Below are 21,943 nucleotides of genomic sequence, written 5' to 3' on the forward strand. Positions count from 1 at the left end.
CACCATGATTAGAGCCAGGGACGCTGACACCAGGATTAGATCCAGGGACGTTGAAACAGGGTTAGTTTTAGTTTCGTTGACACAAGGATTAGATCCAGGTTCGTTGACACCAGGATTAGATCCAAGGATGTTGACACCAGGATTAGTTCCAGTGAAGTTGACACCAGGATGAGATCCAGTTTCGTTGAAACCAGGATTAGGTCCACTGACGTTGACACCAGGATTATATACAGGGACGTTGACACCAGGATTAGATCCAGTTTCGTTGACACCAGGATTAGATCCAGTGACGTTGATACCAGGATTAGATCCATAAATGTTGACACCAGGATTACATCCAGTTACGTGGACAAAAGGATAAGATCCAGTTTCGTTGACACCAGGATTAGATCCACTGACATTGACACCAGGATTATATACAGGGACCTTGACACCAGGATTAGATCCAGGTTCGTTGACACCAGGATTAGATCCAAGGACGTTGACACCAGGATTAGATGCAGGGACGTTGACACCAGGATTAGATCAAGGGACGTGGACACCAGGATTAGATCCTGTGCCGTTAATACCAGGATTAGATCCATGGACGTTGACACCAGGATTAGAATCAGGGACGTTGACTCCAGAATTGAATCCAGTGCCTTTGACACCAGGATTAGATCCAGTAACGCTGACTCTAGGATCAGATCCGGGGACGTTGACACCAGGATTATATCCAGTGACGTTGACACCAGGAGTAGATCCAGTGACGTTGACACCAGGATTAGATCCAGTGACGTTGACACCAGGGTTAGATCCAGGGACGTTGACTCCAGGATTAGATCCAGGGATGTTGACACCAGGATTAGTTCCAGGCACGTTGACTCCAGGATTAGATCTAAGGACGTGGACACCTGAATTAGATCCAGTGACGTTGACACCAGGATTAGATCCAGGGACGTTGACAGCAAGATTAGATCCAGTGACTTTGACACCAGGATTAGGTCCAGGGACGTTGAAAAAAGGATTAGAACCAGGGACGTTGACACCAGAGTAAGATCCAGTGACGTTGACACCAGGATTAGATCCAGTGACAATGACACCAGGATTAGATCAAGGGACGTTGACACAAGATTAGGTCCAGAGACGTTGACACCAGGATTATATCCAGGGACGCTGACACCAGGATTAGATCCAGTGACGTTACACAAGGATTAGATCCAGTGACGCTGTCACCATGATTAGATCCAGGGAGGTTGACACCAAGATTAGATCCAGGGATGTGACACCAGGATAAGATCCAATGACGTTGACCCCAGGATTACATCCATTGACGTTGACACCAGGATTAGATCCAGTGACGCTGACACCATGATTAGATCCAGGGACGTTGAAACCAGGATCAGATCCAGGGAGGTTGAGACCAGAATAAGATCCAGGGACGTTGACACCAGGGTTAGATCCAGGGACCATGACACCTGGATTAGATCCAGGGACGTTGACACCAGGATTAGATCAAGGGACGTTGACACCAGATTAGGTCCAGGGACGTTGACACCAGGATTATATCCAGGGACGTTGACAGCAAGATTAGATCCAGTGACTTTGACACCAGGATTAGGTCCAGGGACGTTGAAAAATGGATTAGAACCAGGGACGTTGACACCAGAATAAGATCCAGTGACGTTGACACCAGGTTAGATCCAGTGACTATGACACCAGGATTAGATTAAGGGACGTTGACCCAAGATTAGGTCCGGAGACGTTGACACCATGATTAGATCCAGGGACGTTGACACCAAGATTAGATCCAGGGATGTGACACCAGGATAAGATCCAATGACGTTGACACCAGGATTACATCCATTGACGTTGACACCAGGATTAGATCCAGTGACGCTGACACCAGGATTAGATCCAGGGACGTTGAAACCAGGATCAGATCCAGGGAGGTTGAGACCAGAATCAGATCCAGGGACGTTGACACCAGGGTTAGATCCAATGACGCTGACACCAGGATTAGATCCAGTGAGGCTGACACCAGGATTAGATCCAATGACGTTGACACCAGGATTAGATCCAGTGGCGCTGACACCTGGATTAGATCCAGTGACGTTGACACCAGGATTAGATCCATTGATGCTGACACCAGGATTAGATCCAAGGACGTTGACACCATGATTACGTCCAGTGATCCTGACACCAGGATTAGATCTAGGGACGTTGACACCAGGATCAGATCCAGTGACGTTGACACCAGGATTAGATCCAGGGATCATGACAACAGGATTAGATCCAGTGACTTTGACACCAGGATTAGATCCAGTGACGCTCACACCAAGATCAGATCCATGACGTTGACACCAGGATTAGATTCAGTGACGATGACACCAGGATTAGATCCAGGGTCTTTGACACCGGGATTAGATCCAGGGACGTTGATTCCAAGATTAGATCCAGGGACGTTGACACCAGGATTAGATCCAGGGACGTTGAAACCAGGATTATACCCAGGGACGTGACACCAGGATCAGATCCAGGGACGTTGACACCAGGATCAGATCGAGTGAAGTTGAGAACAGGATCAGATCCATTGACGTTGACACCAGGATTAGATCCAGTGACGCTGACACCAGGATTAGATCCAGTGACGTTACACAAGGATTAGATCCAGTGACGCTGACACCATGATTAGATCCAGGGACGTTGACACCATATTAGTTCCAGGGATGTGACACCAGGATAAGATCCAATGACGTTGACACCAGGATTACATCCATTGACGTTGACACCATGATTAGATCCAGTGACGCTGACACCATGATTAGATCCAGGGACGTAGAAACCAGGATCAGATCCAGGGAGGTTGAGACCAGAATCAGATCCAGGAACGTTGACACCAGGGTTAGATCCAGGGACGCTGACACCAGGATTAGATCCAGTGAGGCTGACACCAGGATTAGATCCAATGACGTTGACACCAGGATTAAATCCAGTGGCGCTGACACCAGGATTAGATCGAGTGACGTTGACACCAGGATTAGATCCATTGATGCTGAACCCAGGATTAGATCCAAGGACGTTGACACCATGTTTAGGTCCAGTGATGCTGACACCAGGATTAGATCTAGGGACGTTGACACCAGGATAAGATCCAGTGACGTTGACACCTGGATTAAATCCAGGGATCATGACAACAGGATTAGATCCAGTGACTTTGACACCAGGATTAGATCCAGTGACGCTCACACCAAGATCATATCCATGACGTTGTAACCAGGATTAGATTTAGTGACGATGACACCAGGATAAGATCCAGGGTCTTTGACACCAGGATTAGATCCAGGGACGTTGATTCCAAGATTAGATCCAGGGACGTTGACACCAGGTTTAGATCCAGGGACGTTGAAACCAGGATTAGACCCAGGGACGTGACACCAGGATCAGATCCAGGGACGTTGACACCAGGATTAGATCCATGACGCTGACACCAGGATTAGATCCAGGGACGTTGAAACCAGGATCAGATCCAGGGAGGTTGAGACCAGAATAAGATCCAGGGACATTGACACCAGGGTTAGATCCAATGAAGCTGACACCAGGATTAGATCCAGTGAGGCTGACACCAGGATTAGATCCAATGACGTTGACACCAGGATTAGATCCAGTGGCGCTGACACCTGGATTAGATCCAGTGACGTTGACATCAGGATTAGAAAATTGATGCTGACACCAGGATTAGATCCAAGGACGTTGACACCATGATTACGTCCAGTGATGCTGACACCAGGATTAGATCTAGGGACGTTGACACCAGGATCAGATCCAGTGACGTTGACACCAGGATTAAATCCAGGGATCATGACAACAGGATTAGATCCAGTGACTTTGACACCAGGATTAGATCCAGTGACGCTCACACCAAGATCAGATCCATGACGTTGACACCAGGATTAGATTCAGTGACGATGACACCAGGATTAGATCCAGGGTCTTTGACACCAGGATTAGATCCAGGGACGTTGATTCCAAGATTAGATCCAGGGACGTTGACACCAGGATTAGATCCAGGGACGTTGAAACCAGGATTATCCCCAGGGACGTGACACCAGGATCAGATCCAGGGACGTTGACACCAGGATCAGATCGAGTGAAGTTGAGAACAGGATCAGATCCAGTGACGTTGACACCAGGATTAGATCCAGTGACGCTGACACCAGGATTAGATCCAGTGACGTTACACAAGGATTAGATCCAGTGACGCTGACACCATGATTAGTTCCAGGGACGTTGACACCATATTAGTTCCAGGGATGTGACACCAGGATAAGATCCAATGACGTTGACACCAGGATTACATCCATTGACGTTGACACCAGGATTAGATCCAGTGACGCTGACACCATGATTAGATCCAGGGACGTAGAAACCAGGATCAGATCTAGGGAGGTTGAGACCAGAATCAGATCCAGGGACGTTGACACTAGGGTTAGATCCAGGGACGCTGACACCAGGATTAGATCCAGTGAGGCTGACACCAGGATTAGATCCAATGACGTTGACACCAGGATTAGATTCAGTGACGATGACACCAGGATTAGATCCAGGGTCTTTGACACCAGGATTAGATCTAGGGACGTTGACACCAGGATAAGATCCAGTGACGTTGACACCAGGATTAGATCCAGGGATCATGAGAACAGGATTAGATCCAGTGACTTTGACACCAGGATTAGATCCAGTGACGCTCACACCAAGATCATATCCATGACGTTGTAACCAGGATTAGATTTAGTGACGATGACACCAGGATTAGATCCAGGGTCTTTGACACCAGGATTAGATCCAGGGACGTTGATTCCAAGATTAGATCCAGGGACGTTGACACCAGGTTTAGATCCAGGGACGTTGAAACCAGGATTAGACCCATGGACGTGACACCAGGATCAGATCCAGGGACGTTGACACCAGGATCAGATCGAGTGAAGTTGAGAAGAGGATCAGATCCAGGGACGTTGAATCCAGGATTAGATCCAGGGTCATTGAACCAGGATTAGGTCTAGTGACGTGGACAACAGGATTAGATCCAGGGACGTTGATACCAGGATTAGATCCAGGGATGATGACACCAGGTTTAGATCCAGTTTCGTTGACACCAGGATTAATCCAGGGACGTTGACACCAGGATTAGATCCAGGGACGTTGACACCAGGATTAGATCCATTGACACTGACACCAGGATTAGATCCAGTGACGCTGACACCAGGATTAGATCCAGGGACGTTGAAACAGGGTTAGATTTAGTTTCGTTGACACAAGGATTAGATCCAGGTTCGTTGACACCAGGATTAGATCCAAGGATGTTGAAACAAGGATTAGTTCCAGTGAAGTTGTAACCAGGATGAGATCCAGTGTCGTTGACACCAGGATTAGGTCCACTGACGTTGACACCAGGATTATATACAGGGACGTTGACACCAGGATTCGATCCAGTTTCGTTGACACCATGATTAGATCCAGTGACGTTGATACCAGGATTAGATCCAGAAATGTTGACACCAGGATTACATCCAGTGACGTGGACAACAGGATTAGATCCAGTTTCGTTGACACCAGGATTAGATCCAGAAACTTTGACACCAGGATTACATCCACTGACATTGACACCAGGATTATATACAGGGACGTGGACACCAGGATTAGATCCAGGTTCGTTGACACCATGATTAGATCCAAGGACGTTGACACCAGGATTAGATGCAGGGACATTGACACCAGGGTTAGATCCATTGACGTTGACAACAGGATTAGATCCAGTGACGCTGTCACCAGTATTAGATCCAGGGACGTTGAAACCAGGATCAGATCCATGGACGTTGACACCAGGATTAGATCCAGGGACGTGGACACCAGGATTAGATCCTGTGCCGTTAATACCAGGATTAGATCCAGGGACGTTGACACCAGGATTAGAATCAGGGACGTTGACTCCAGAATTGAATCCAGTGCCTTTGACACCAGGATTAGATCCAGTAACGCTGACTCTAGGATCAGATCCGGGATGTTGACACCAGGATTAGATCCAGGGACGTTGACAGCAGATTAGGTCCAGGGACGTTGACACCAGGATTAGATCCAGGGACGTTGACAGCAGATTAGGTCCAGGGACGTTGACACCAGGATTAGATCCAGGGACGTTGACAGCAAGATTAGATCCAGTTACTTTGACACCAGGATTAGGTCCAGGGACGTTGAAAAAAGGATTAGAACCAGGGACGTTGACACCAGGGTAAGATCCAGTGACGTTGTCACCAGGATTAGATCCAGTGACAATGACACCAGGATTAGATTAAGGGACGTTGACCCAAGATTAGGTCCGGATACGTTGACACCAGGAATAGATCCAGGGACGCTGACACCAGGATTAGATCCACTGACGTTGACACCAGGATTAGATCCAGTGACGCTGACACCAGGATTAGATCCAGTGACGCTGACACCATGATTAGATCCAGGGAGTTTGACACCAAGATTAGATCCAGGGATGTGACACCAGAATAAGATCCAATGACGTTGACACCAGGAATACATCCATTGACGTTGACACCAGGATTAGATCCAGTGACGCTGACACCAGGATTAGATCCAGGGACGTTGAAACCAGGATCAGATCCAGGGAGGTTGAGACCAGAATCAAATCCAGGGAAGTTGACTCCAGGGTTAGATCCAGGGATGCTGACACCAGGATTAGATCCAGTGAGGCTGACACCAGGATTAGATCCAATGACGTTGACACCAGGATTAGATCCAGTGGCGCTTACACCAGGATTAGATCCAGTGACGTTGACAGCAGATTAGGTCCAGGGACGTTGACACCATGATTAGGTCCAGTGATGCTGACACCAGGATTAGATCTAGGGACGTTGACACCAGGATAAGATCCAGTGACGTTGACGCCAGGATTAGATCCAGGGATCATGAAAACAGGATTAGATCCAAGGACTTTGACACCAGGATTAGATCCAGTTACGCTCACACCAAGATCAGATCCATGACGTTGACACCAGGATTAGATTCAGTGACGATGACACCAGGATTAGGTCCAGGGTCTCTGACACCAGGATTAGATCCAGGGACGTTGATTCCAAGATTAGATCCAGGGACGTTGACACCAGGATTAGATCCAGGGACGTTGAAACCAGGATTAGACCCAGGGACGTGACACCAGGATCAGATCCAGGGACGTTGACACCAGGATCAGATCGAGTGAAGTTGAGAACAGGATCAGATCCAGGGACGTTGAATCCAGGATTAGATCCAGGGTCGTTGAACCAGGATTAGGTCTAGTGACGTTGACAACAGGATTAGATCCAGGGACGTTGATACCAGCATTAGATCCAGGGAAGATGACACCAGGATTAGATACATTGACACTGACTCCAGGATTAGATCCAGTGACGCTGACACCAGAATTAGATCCAGGGACGTTGAAACAGGGTTAGATTTAGTTTCGTTGACACAAGGATTAGATCCAGGTTCGTTGACACCAGGATTAGATCCAAGGATGTTCACACAAGGATTAGTTCCAGTGAAGTTGACACCAGGATTAGATCCCGTGTCGTTGACACCAGGATTAGATCCAGTTATCCTGACACCTGGATCTGATCCATGTCGTTGACACCAGGATTAGATGCAGGGACGATGACTTCAGGATTAGATCCAGTGACGTTGATACCAGGATTAGATCCAGGGATTTTGACACCAGGATAAGATCCAGTGTCGTTGACACCAGGATTAGGTCCACTGACGTTGACACCAGGATTATATTCAGGGACGTTGACACCAGGATTAGATCCAGTTTCGTTGACACCAGGATTAGATCCAGTGACGTTGATACCAGGATTAGATCCAGAAATGTTGACACCAGGATTACATCCAGTGACGTGGACAACAGGATTAGATCCAGTTTCGTTGACCAGGATTAGATCCAGTGACGTTGATACGAGGATTAGATCCAGTAGAGTTGACACAAGGATTACATCCACTGACATTGGAACCAGGATTATATACAGGGACGTTGACACCAGGATTAGATCTAGGTTCCTTGACACCAGGATTAGATCCAAGGACGTTGACACCTGGATTAGATGCAGGGACGTTGACACCAGGGTTAGATCCATTGACGTTGACAACAGGATTAGATCCAGTGATGCTGTCACCAGTATTAGATCCAGGGACGTTGAAACCAGGATCAGATCCATGGACGTTGACACCAGGATTAGATCCAGGGACGTGGACACCAGGATTAGATCCTGTGCCGTTAATACCAGGATTAGATCCAGGGACGTTGACACCAGCATTAGAATCAGGGACGTTGACTCCAGAATTGAATCCAGTGCCTTTGACACTAGGATTAGATCCAGTAACGCTGACTCTAGGATTAGATCCGGGGACGTTGACACCAGGATTATATCCAGTGACGTTGACACCAGGAGTAGATCCAGTGACGTTGACACCAGGATTATATCCAGGCATGTTGACTCCAGGATTAGATCTAAGGACGTGGACACCTGAATTAGATCCAGTGACGTTGACACCAGGATTAGATCCAGGGACGTTGACAGCAGATTAGATCCAGTGACTTGACACCAGGATTAGGTCCTGGGACGTTGAAAAAAGGATTAGAACAAGGGACGTTGACACCAGGGTAAGATCCAGTGACGTTGACACCAGGTTTAGATCCAGTGACAATGACACCAGGATTAGATCAAGGGACGTTGACACAAGATTAGGTCCAGAGACGTTGACACCAGGATTAGTTCCAGGGACGCTGACACCAGGATTAGATCCAGTGATGTTGACACCAGGATTAGATCCAGTGACGCTGACACCAGGATTAGATCCAGTGACGTTACACAATGATTAGATCCAGTGACGCTGACACCAGAATTAGACCCAGGGACGTTGACACCAGATTAGGTCCAGGGACATTGACACCAGGATTAGATCCAGTGACGCTGACACCAGTATTAGATCCAGTGACGCTGACACCAGGATTAGATCCAGGGACGTTGACACAAGGATTAGATCCAAAGACGTTGATATCATGATTAGATGCAGGGACGTTGACGCCAGGATTAGAATCAGGGACGTTGATTCGAGAATTAGATCCAGTGACTTTTGAGACCATGATTAATCCAGTGACGCTGACATTAGGATCAGATCCAGGGACGTTGACACCAGGATTAGATCCAGTGACGTTGACACCAGGATAATATCCAGTGATTTTGAAACCAGGATTAGACCCGGGACGTTGACTCCAGGATTGGATCCAGGGACGTTGACACCAGGATTAGATCCAGGGACGTTGACAGCAGATTAGATCCAGTGACTTGACACCAGGATTAGGTCCTGGGACGTTGAAAAAAGGATTAGAACAAGGGACGTTGACACCAGGGTAAGATCCAGTGACGTTGACACCAGGTTTAGATCCAGTGACAATGACACCAGGATTAGATCAAGGGACGTTGACACAAGATTAGGTCCAGAGACGTTGACACCAGGATTAGTTCCAGGGACGCTGACACCAGGATTAGATCCAGTGATGTTGACACCAGGATTAGATCCATTGACGCTGACACCAGGATTAGATCCAGTGACGTTACACAATGATTAGATCCAGTGACGCTGACACCAGAATTAGACCCAGGGACGTTGACACCAGATTAGGTCCAGGGACATTGACACCAGGATTAGATCCAGGGACGCTGACACCAGTATTAGATCCAGTGACGCTGACACCAGGATTAGATCCAGGGACGTTGACACAAGGATTAGATCCAAAGACGTTGATATCATGATTAGATGCAGGGACGTTGACGCCAGGATTAGAATCAGGGACGTTGATTCGAGAATTAGATCCAGTGACTTTTGAGACCATGATTAATCCAGTGACGCTGACATTAGGATCAGATCCAGGGACGTTGACACCAGGATTAGATCCAGTGACGTTGACACCAGGATAATATCCAGTGATTTTGAAACCAGGATTAGACCCGGGACGTTGACTCCAGGATTGGATCCAGGGACGTTGACACCAGGATTAGATCCAGGGACGTTGACACCAGGATTAGATCCATTGACATTGACACCAGGATTAGATCCAGTGACACTGACACCAGGATTAAATCCAGGGACGTTGACACCAGGATTAGATCCAGGGACGTTGATACCAGGATTAGATCCAGGGACGTTGAACCAGGATTAGAACCAGTGACGTTGACAACAGGTTTAGATCCAAATGCGTTTACAACGGGATTAATCCAGGGACGTTGGCCACAGGATTAGATCCCGTGATGTTGACACCAGGATTAGATCCAGGGACGTTGAAACCAGAAATATACCCAGGGACGTTGACACCAAGATCAGGTCCAGGGACGTTGACACCATGGTGAGATCCATGGATATTGAAACCAGGATTAGATCCAGGAACGTTGACACCAGGATTAGATCTAGGGACGTTGACTCCAGCATTAGATCCAGGGACGTTGACACCAGGATTAGATACAGGGACGTTGAAACCAGGATTAGATCCAGGGACATTGACACCAGGATCAGATCCAGGGACGTTGACTCCAGGATCAGATCCAGTGACTTTGACACCAGGATTAGATGCAGGGACATTGAAACCAGGATTAGATCCAGGGACGTTGATGACAGGATTAGATCGAGGGACGTGGACACCAGGAATAGATCCAGTTTCGTTGACACCACGATTAGATTCAGGTAAATGACACCAGGATAAGATCCAGGGACGTTGACACCAGGATCAGATCCAGGGACGTTGACACCAGGATCAGATACGGTGACGCCTAAACCAGGATCAGTTCCAGGGACGTTGAAACCAGGATTAGATCCAGTGACTTTGACACCAGGATTAGTTCCATCGACGTTGACACTACGATTAGACCCAGTGACGCTGTCACCAGGAGTATATACAGGGACATTGACACTCGGATTAGATCCGTTGACGTTCACACTAGGATTATATCCAGGGAATGTGACGTCAGGATTAGATCCAGAGACGTGGACACCAGGATTAGATCCAGCGACGTTGAATCCAGGATTAGAACCAGGGAAGTTGACACCAGGATCAGAACCAGGTACGTTGACACCAGTATCAGATCCCATGACGTTGACACCAGGATTAGATCCAGGGACGTTGAAACCAGGAATAAACCCAGGGACTTTGACACCAGGATCAGGTCCAGGGACGTTGACACCATGGTGAGATCCATGGACAATGAAACCAGGATTAGATCCAGGAACGTTGACACCAGGATTAGATCTAGGGACGTTGACTCCAGCATTAGATCCAGGGACGTTGACACCAGGATTAGATACAGGGACGTTGAAACCAGGATTAGATCCAGGGACGTTGACACCAGGATCAGATCCAGGGACGTTGACTCCAGGATCAGATCCAGTGACTTTGACACCAGGATCAGATCCAGTGACTTGACAACTGGATCAGATCCAGTGACGTTGACACCAGGATCAGATCCAGGCACGTTAAAACCAGAATTAGATCCAGTGACGTTGATACCAGTATTAGATCCAGGGACGTTGACAGCAGGATTATAATCAGGGATTGACTCCAGAATTAAATCCAGTGACTTTGACACCAGGATTAGATCCAGTGACGATGACTCAAGGGTCAGATCCAGGGACGTTGACACCAGGTTTAGATCCAGTGACGTAAACACCAGGATTAGATCCAGTGACGTTGAATCCAGGATTAGATCCAGGGACGTTGACACCAGAATTAGACCTAGGGACGTTGACACCAGTATTAGATCCAGGACGTTGACAGCAGGATTAGATCCAGTGACTTTGCCACCAGGATTAGGTCCAGGGACGTTGAAAAAAGGATTAGAACCAGGGACGTTGACTTCAGGATAAGATCCAGTGACATTGACACCAGGATTAGATCCAGTGACGATGACACCAGGATTAGATCCAGGGAAGTTGACACCAGGATTATATCCATTGACGTTGACAGCAGGATTAGATCCAGTGACGCTGACACCAGGATGAGATCCAGGGACGTTGAAACCAAGATCAGGTCCAGGGACGTTGACACCAGGATCAGATCCAGTGACGTTGACAACTGGATCAGATCAAGTGATGTTGACACGAGGAACAGATCCAGGGACATTGAAACCAGGATTAGATCCATTGACGTTGACACCAGGATTAGATCCAAGGATGTTGACACCAGGATTAGATCCAGTGTCGTTGATACCAGGATTAGATCCAGGGAAGTTGACACCAGGATTAGATCCAGTGACGTTGACACCAAGATTATATCCAGGGACGTTGACACCAGGATTAGATCCAGTGATGCTGACACCAGGATTAGATCCAGTGATGTTGACACCAGGATTACATCCAGTGACGCTGACACCAGGATTAGATCCAGTGACGTTGACACAAGGATTAGATCCATTGTCGTTGACACCAGGATTAGATCCAGTGACGCTGACACCTGTTTAGATCCATGGACGTTGACACCAGGATTAGATACAGTGACGCTGACACCAGGATTAGATCCAGGGACGTTGACACCAGAATTAGGCCCAGGGACATGTACACAGGATATGAACCAGTGTCGTTGACAACAGGATTAGATCCAGTGACACTGACACCAGGATCAGATCCATGATGTTTACACCAGGATTAGATCCAGTGACTTTGACAACAGGATTAGATCCAGGGACATTGACACCAGGATTAGATCCAGTGACGCTGACACCAGTATTAGATCCAGTGACGCTGACACCAGGATTAGATCCAGGGACGTTGACACAAGGATTAGATCCAAAGACGTTGATATCATGATTAGATGCAGGGACGTTGACGCCAGGATTAGAATCAGGGACGTTGATTCGAGAATTAGATCCAGTGACTTTTGAGACCATGATTAATCCAGTGACGCTGACATTAGGATCAGATCCAGGGACGTTGACACCAGGATTAGATCCAGTGACGTTGACACCAGGATAATATCCAGTGATTTTGAAACCAGGATTAGACCCGGGACGTTGACTCCAGGATTGGATCCAGGGACGTTGACACCAGGATTAGATCCAGGGACGTTGACAGCAGATTAGATCCAGTGACTTGACACCAGGATTAGGTCCTGGGACGTTGAAAAAAGGATTAGAACAAGGGACGTTGACACCAGGGTAAGATCCAGTGACGTTGACACCAGGTTTAGATCCAGTGACAATGACACCAGGATTAGATCAAGGGACGTTGACACAAGATTAGGTCCAGAGACGTTGACACCAGGATTAGTTCCAGGGACGCTGACACCAGGATTAGATCCAGTGATGTTGACACCAGGATTAGATCCATTGACGCTGACACCAGGATTAGATCCAGTGACGTTACACAATGATTAGATCCAGTGACGCTGACACCAGAATTAGACCCAGGGACGTTGACACCAGAATAGGTCCAGGGACATTGACACCAGGATTAGATCCAGGGACGCTGACACCAGTATTAGATCCAGTGACGCTGACACCAGGATTAGATCCAGGGACGTTGACACAAGGATTAGATCCAAAGACGTTGATATCATGATTAGATGCAGGGACGTTGACGCCAGGATTAGAATCAGGGACGTTGATTCGAGAATTAGATCCAGTGACTTTTGAGACCATGATTAATCCAGTGACGCTGACATTAGGATCAGATCCAGGGACGTTGACACCAGGATTAGATCCAGTGACGTTGACACCAGGATAATATCCAGTGATTTTGAAACCAGGATTAGACCCGGGACGTTGACTCCAGGATTGGATCCAGGGACGTTGACACCAGGATTAGATCCAGGGACGTTGACACCAGGATTAGATCCATTGACATTGACACCAGGATTAGATCCAGTGACACTGACACCAGGATTAAATCCAGGGACGTTGACACCAGGATTAGATCCAGGGACGTTGATACCAGGATTAGATCCAGGGACGTTGAACCAGGATTAGAACCAGTGACGTTGACAACAGGTTTAGATCCAAATGCGTTTACAACGGGATTAATCCAGGGACGTTGGCCACAGGATTAGATCCCGTGATGTTGACACCAGGATTAGATCCAGGGACGTTGAAACCAGAAATATACCCAGGGACGTTGACACCAAGATCAGGTCCAGGGACGTTGACACCATGGTGAGATCCATGGATATTGAAACCAGGATTAGATCCAGGAACGTTGACACCAGGATTAGATCTAGGGACGTTGACTCCAGCATTAGATCCAGGGACGTTGACACCAGGATTAGATACAGGGACGTTGAAACCAGGATTAGATCCAGGGACATTGACACCAGGATCAGATCCAGGGACGTTGACTCCAGGATCAGATCCAGTGACTTTGACACCAGGATTAGATGCAGGGACATTGAAACCAGGATTAGATCCAGGGACGTTGATGACAGGATTAGATCGAGGGACGTGGACACCAGGAATAGATCCAGTTTCGTTGACACCACGATTAGATTCAGGTAAATGACACCAGGATAAGATCCAGGGACGTTGACACCAGGATCAGATCCAGGGACGTTGACACCAGGATCAGATACGGTGACGCCTAAACCAGGATCAGTTCCAGGGACGTTGAAACCAGGATTAGATCCAGTGACTTTGACACCAGGATTAGTTCCATCGACGTTGACACTACGATTAGACCCAGTGACGCTGTCACCAGGAGTATATACAGGGACATTGACACTCGGATTAGATCCGTTGACGTTCACACTAGGATTATATCCAGGGAATGTGACGTCAGGATTAGATCCAGAGACGTGGACACCAGGATTAGATCCAGCGACGTTGAATCCAGGATTAGAACCAGGGAAGTTGACACCAGGATCAGAACCAGGTACGTTGACACCAGTATCAGATCCCATGACGTTGACACCAGGATTAGATCCAGGGACGTTGAAACCAGGAATAAACCCAGGGACTTTGACACCAGGATCAGGTCCAGGGACGTTGACACCATGGTGAGATCCATGGACAATGAAACCAGGATTAGATCCAGGAACGTTGACACCAGGATTAGATCTAGGGACGTTGACTCCAGCATTAGATCCAGGGACGTTGACACCAGGATTAGATACAGGGACGTTGAAACCAGGATTAGATCCAGGGACGTTGACACCAGGATCAGATCCAGGGACGTTGACTCCAGGATCAGATCCAGTGACTTTGACACCAGGATCAGATCCAGTGACTTGACAACTGGATCAGATCCAGTGACGTTGACACCAGGATCAGATCCAGGCACGTTAAAACCAGAATTAGATCCAGTGACGTTGATACCAGTATTAGATCCAGGGACGTTGACAGCAGGATTATAATCAGGGATTGACTCCAGAATTAAATCCAGTGACTTTGACACCAGGATTAGATCCAGTGACGATGACTCAAGGGTCAGATCCAGGGACGTTGACACCAGGTTTAGATCCAGTGACGTAAACACCAGGATTAGATCCAGTGACGTTGAATCCAGGATTAGATCCAGGGACGTTGACACCAGAATTAGACCTAGGGACGTTGACACCAGTATTAGATCCAGGACGTTGACAGCAGGATTAGATCCAGTGACTTTGCCACCAGGATTAGGTCCAGGGACGTTGAAAAAAGGATTAGAACCAGGGACGTTGACTTCAGGATAAGATCCAGTGACATTGACACCAGGATTAGATCCAGTGACGATGACACCAGGATTAGATCCAGGGAAGTTGACACCAGGATTATATCCATTGACGTTGACAGCAGGATTAGATCCAGTGACGCTGACACCAGGATGAGATCCAGGGACGTTGAAACCAAGATCAGGTCCAGGGACGTTGACACCAGGATCAGATCCAGTGACGTTGACAACTGGATCAGATCAAGTGATGTTGACACGAGGAACAGATCCAGGGACATTGAAACCAGGATTAGATCCATTGACGTTGACACCAGGATTAGATCCAAGGACGTTGACACCAGGATTAGATCCAGTGTCGTTGATACCAGGATTAGATCCAGGGAAGTTGACACCAGGATTAGATCCAGTGACGTTGACACCAAGATTATATCCAGGGACGTTGACACCAGGATTAGATCCAGTGATGCTGACACCAGGATTAGATCCAGTGATGTTGACACCAGGATTACATCCAGTGACGCTGACACCAGGATTAGATCCAGTGACGTTGACACAAGGATTAGATCCATTGTCGTTGACACCAGGATTAGATCCAGTGACGCTGACACCTGTTTAGATCCATGGACGTTGACACCAGGATTAGATACAGTGACGCTGACACCAGGATTAGATCCAGGGACGTTGACACCAGAATTAGGCCCAGGGACATGTACACAGGATATGAACCAGTGTCGTTGACAACAGGATTAGATCCAGTGACACTGACACCAGGATCAGATCCATGATGTTTACACCAGGATTAGATCCAGTGACTTTGACAACAGGATTAGATCCAGGGACATTGACACCAGGATTAGATCCAGGGACGTTGACTCCAGAATTAGATCCGTGGACATTGACACCAGGATTCGATCCAAAGACGTTGAAACCAGGATCAGGTCCAGGGACGTTTACACCAGGATCAGATCCAGTGACGCTGATGCCAGGATTAGATCGAGGGACGTGGACACCAGGAATAGATCCAGTTTCGTTGACACCGCGATTAAATTCCGGTAAATGACACCAGAATCAGATCCAGGGACGTTGACACCAGGATCAGATCCAGGGACGTTGACACCAGGATCAGATCCGGTGACGCCTAAACCAGGATCAGATCCAGGGACGTTGAATCCAGGATTAGATCCAGTGACGATGACACCAGGATTAGATCCAGGGACTTTGACACCAGGATTATATCCATTGACGTTGACAGCAGGATTAGATCCACTGATGTTGACACCAGGATGAGATCCAGGGACGTTGAAACCAAGATCAGGTCCAGGGACGTTGACACCAGATCAGATCCAGTGACTTTACACCTGGATCAGATCCAGTGACGTTGACACCAGGATCAGATCCAGGGACTTTAAAACCAGGATTAGATCCAGTGATGTTGATACCAGGATTAGATCCAGGGACGTTGACACCAGGATTAGAATCAGGGACGTTGACTCCAGAATTAAATCCAGTGACTTTGACACCAGGATTAGATCCAGTGACGCTGACTCAAGGGTCAGATCCAGGGACGTTGACACCAGGTTTAGATCCAGTGACGTAAACACCAGGATTAGATCCAGTGACGTTGAAACCAGGATTATATCCAGGGACGTTGAATCCAGGATTAGATCCAGGGACGTTGACACCAGAATTAGACCTAGGGACGTTGACACCAGTATTAGATCCAGGACGTTGACAGCAGGATTAGATCCAGTGACTTTGCCACCAGGATTAGGTCCAGGGACGTTGAAACCAGGAATAAACCCAGGGACTTTGACACCAGGATCAGGTCCAGGGACGTTGACACCATGGTGAGATCCATGGACAATGAAACCAGGATTAGATCCAGGAACGTTGACACCAGGATTAGATCTAGGGACGTTGACTCCAGCATTAGATCCAGGGACGTTGACACCAGGATTAGATACAGGGACGTTGAAACCAGGATTAGATCCAGGGACGTTGACACCAGGATCAGATCCAGGGACGTTGACTCCAGGATCAGATCCAGTGACTTTGACACCAGGATCAGATCCAGTGACTTGACAACTGGATCAGATCCAGTGACGTTGACACCAGGATCAGATCCAGGCACGTTAAAACCAGAATTAGATCCAGTGACGTTGATACCAGTATTAGATCCAGGGACGTTGACAGCAGGATTATAATCAGGGATTGACTCCAGAATTAAATCCAGTGACTTTGACACCAGGATTAGATCCAGTGACGATGACTCAAGGGTCAGATCCAGGGACGTTGACACCAGGTTTAGATCCAGTGACGTAAACACCAGGATTAGATCCAGTGACGTTGAATCCAGGATTAGATCCAGGGACGTTGACACCAGAATTAGACCTAGGGACGTTGACACCAGTATTAGATCCAGGACGTTGACAGCAGGATTAGATCCAGTGACTTTGCCACCAGGATTAGGTCCAGGGACGTTGAAAAAAGGATTAGAACCAGGGACGTTGACTTCAGGATAAGATCCAGTGACATTGACACCAGGATTAGATCCAGTGACGATGACACCAGGATTAGATCCAGGGAAGTTGACACCAGGATTATATCCATTGACGTTGACAGCAGGATTAGATCCAGTGACGCTGACACCAGGATGAGATCCAGGGACGTTGAAACCAAGATCAGGTCCAGGGACGTTGACACCAGGATCAGATCCAGTGACGTTGACAACTGGATCAGATCAAGTGATGTTGACACGAGGAACAGATCCAGGGACATTGAAACCAGGATTAGATCCATTGACGTTGACACCAGGATTAGATCCAAGGACGTTGACACCAGGATTAGATCCAGTGTCGTTGATACCAGGATTAGATCCAGGGAAGTTGACACCAGGATTAGATCCAGTGACGTTGACACCAAGATTATATCCAGGGACGTTGACACCAGGATTAGATCCAGTGATGCTGACACCAGGATTAGATCCAGTGATGTTGACACCAGGATTACATCCAGTGACGCTGACACCAGGATTAGATCCAGTGACGTTGACACAAGGATTAGATCCATTGTCGTTGACACCAGGATTAGATCCAGTGACGCTGACACCTGTTTAGATCCATGGACGTTGACACCAGGATTAGATACAGTGACGCTGACACCAGGATTAGATCCAGGGACGTTGACACCAGAATTAGGCCCAGGGACATGTACACAGGATATGAACCAGTGTCGTTGACAACAGGATTAGATCCAGTGACACTGACACCAGGATCAGATCCATGATGTTTACACCAGGATTAGATCCAGTGACTTTGACAACAGGATTAGATCCAGGGACATTGACACCAGGATTAGATCCAGGGACGTTGACTCCAGAATTAGATCCGTGGACATTGACACCAGGATTCGATCCAAAGACGTTGAAACCAGGATCAGGTCCAGGGACGTTTACACCAGGATCAGATCCAGTGACGTTGATGCCAGGATTAGATCGAGGGACGTGGACACCAGGAATAGATCCAGTTTCGTTGACACCGCGATTAAATTCCGGTAAATGACACCAGAATCAGATCCAGGGACGTTGACACCAGGATCAGATCCAGGGACGTTGACACCAGGATCAGATCCGGTGACGCCTAAACCAGGATCAGATCCAGGGACGTTGAATCCAGGATTAGATCCAGTGACGATGACACCAGGATTAGATCCAGGGACTTTGACACCAGGATTATATCCATTGACGTTGACAGCAGGATTAGATCCACTGATGCTGACACCAGGATGAGATCCAGGGACGTTGAAACCAAGATCAGGTCCAGGGACGTTGACACCAGATCAGATCCAGTGACTTTACACCTGGATCAGATCCAGTGACGTTGACACCAGGATCAGATCCAGGGACTTTAAAACCAGGATTAGATCCAGTGATGTTGATACCAGGATTAGATCCAGGGACGTTGACACCAGGATTAGAATCAGGGACGTTGACTCCAGAATTAAATCCAGTGACTTTGACACCAGGATTAGATCCAGTGACGCTGACTCAAGGGTCAGATCCAGGGACGTTGACACCAGGTTTAGATCCAGTGACGTAAACACCAGGATTAGATCCAGTGACGTTGAAACCAGGATTATATCCAGGGACGTTGAATCCAGGATTAGATCCAGGGACGTTGACACCAGAATTAGACCTAGGGACGTTGACACCAGTATTAGATCCAGGACGTTGACAGCAGGATTAGATCCAGTGACTTTGCCACCAGGATTAGGTCCAGGGACGTTGAAAAAAGGATTAGAACCAGGGACGTTGACTTCAGGATAATATCCAGTGACATTGACACCAGGATTAGATCCATTGACGTTGACACCAGGATTAGATCCAAGGACGTTGACTCCAGGATTAGATCCAGTGACGCTGACTCAAGGGTCAGATCCAGTGACTTGACACCTGGTTTAGATCCAGTGACGTAAAAACCAGGATTAGATCCAGTGACATTGAAACCAGGATTATATCCAGGGACATTGACACCAGGATTAGATCCAGGGACGTTGAATCCAGGGTTAGATCCAGGGACGTTGACACCAGAATTAGACGAGGGACGTTGACACCAGTATTAGATCCAGGACGTTGACAGCAGGATTAGATCCAGTGACTTTGCCACCAGGATTAAGTCCAGGGACGTTGAAAAAAGGATTAGAACCAGGGACGTTGACTTCAGGATAAGATCCAGTGACGTTGACACCAGGATTAGATCCAGTGACGATGACACCAGGATTACAGCAAAGGATGTTGACACCAGGATTAGATCCATTGACCTTGAAACCAAGATCAGGTCCAGGGACGTTGACACCAGGATCAGATCCAGTGACGTTGACAACTGGATCAGATCCAGTGAAGTTGACACGAGGATCAGATCCAGGGACATTGAAACAAGGATTAGATCCAGTGACATTGACACCAGGATTAGATCCAAGGACGTTGACACCAGGATTAGATCCAGTGTCATTGATACCAGGATTAGGTCCAGGGAAGTTGACACCAGGATTAGATCCAGTGACGTTGACACCAAGATTAGATCGAGGGACGTTGACACCAGGATTAGATCCAGGGACCTTGACACCAGGATTAGATCCAGTGATGCTGACACCAGGATTAGATTCAGTGACGTTGACACCAGATTACATCCAGTGACGCTGACTCCTGGATTAGATCCAGTGATGATGACACAAGGATTACATCCAGTGATGCTGACACCAGTATTAGATCCAGGGACCTTGACACCAGGATCAGATCCAGTGACGTTGACAATGGATCAGATCCAGTGAGGTTGACACGAGGATCAGATCCAGGGACATTGAAACCAGGATTAGATCCAGTGACATTGACACCAGGATTAGATCCAAGGACGTTGACACCAGGATTAGATCCACTGTCATTGATACCAGGATTAGGTCCAGGGAAGTTGACACCAGGATTAGATCCAGTGACGTTGACACCAAGATTAGATCCAGGGACGTTGACGCCGGGATTAGATCCAGGGACCTTGACACCAGGATTAGATCCATTGATTTTGACACCAGGATTAGATCCAGTGATGCTGACACCAGGATTAGATTCAGTGACGTTGACACCAGATTACATCCATTGACGCTGACACTTGGATTAGATCCAGTGACGTTGACACAAGGATTACATCCAGTGATGCTGACACCAGTATTAGATCCAGGGACCTTGACACCAGGATTAGATCCAGGGACGTTGACACCAGGATTAGATCCATTGATGTTGACACCAGGATTGGATCCAGTGACGCTGACACCAGGATTATATCCAGGGATGTTGACACCAGAATTAGACCCAGGGACATTGACATCAGGATATGAACCAGTGTCGTTGACACCAGGATTAGATCCTGTGACACTGACACCAGGATCAGATCCATGATGTTGACACCAGGATTAGATCCAGTGACTTTGACACCAGGATTAGATCCAGTGACATTGACACGAGGATTAGATCCAGGGGTGTTGACTCCAGAATTAGATCCGTGGACATTGACACCAGGATTAGATCCAGGGACGTTGAAACCAGGATTAGTTCCAAGGACGATGACACAGGGTCAGATCCAGGGACATTGACACCAAGATCAGATCCATTGATGTTGACACAAGGATTAGTTCCAGTGAAGTTGACACCAGGATTAGATCCAGTGTCGTTGACACCAGGATTAGG

This window comes from Rattus norvegicus, chromosome Y (genome assembly GCF_036323735.1).
Source record: "Rattus norvegicus strain BN/NHsdMcwi chromosome Y, GRCr8, whole genome shotgun sequence".
Taxonomy (NCBI): Eukaryota; Metazoa; Chordata; class Mammalia; order Rodentia; family Muridae; genus Rattus; species Rattus norvegicus.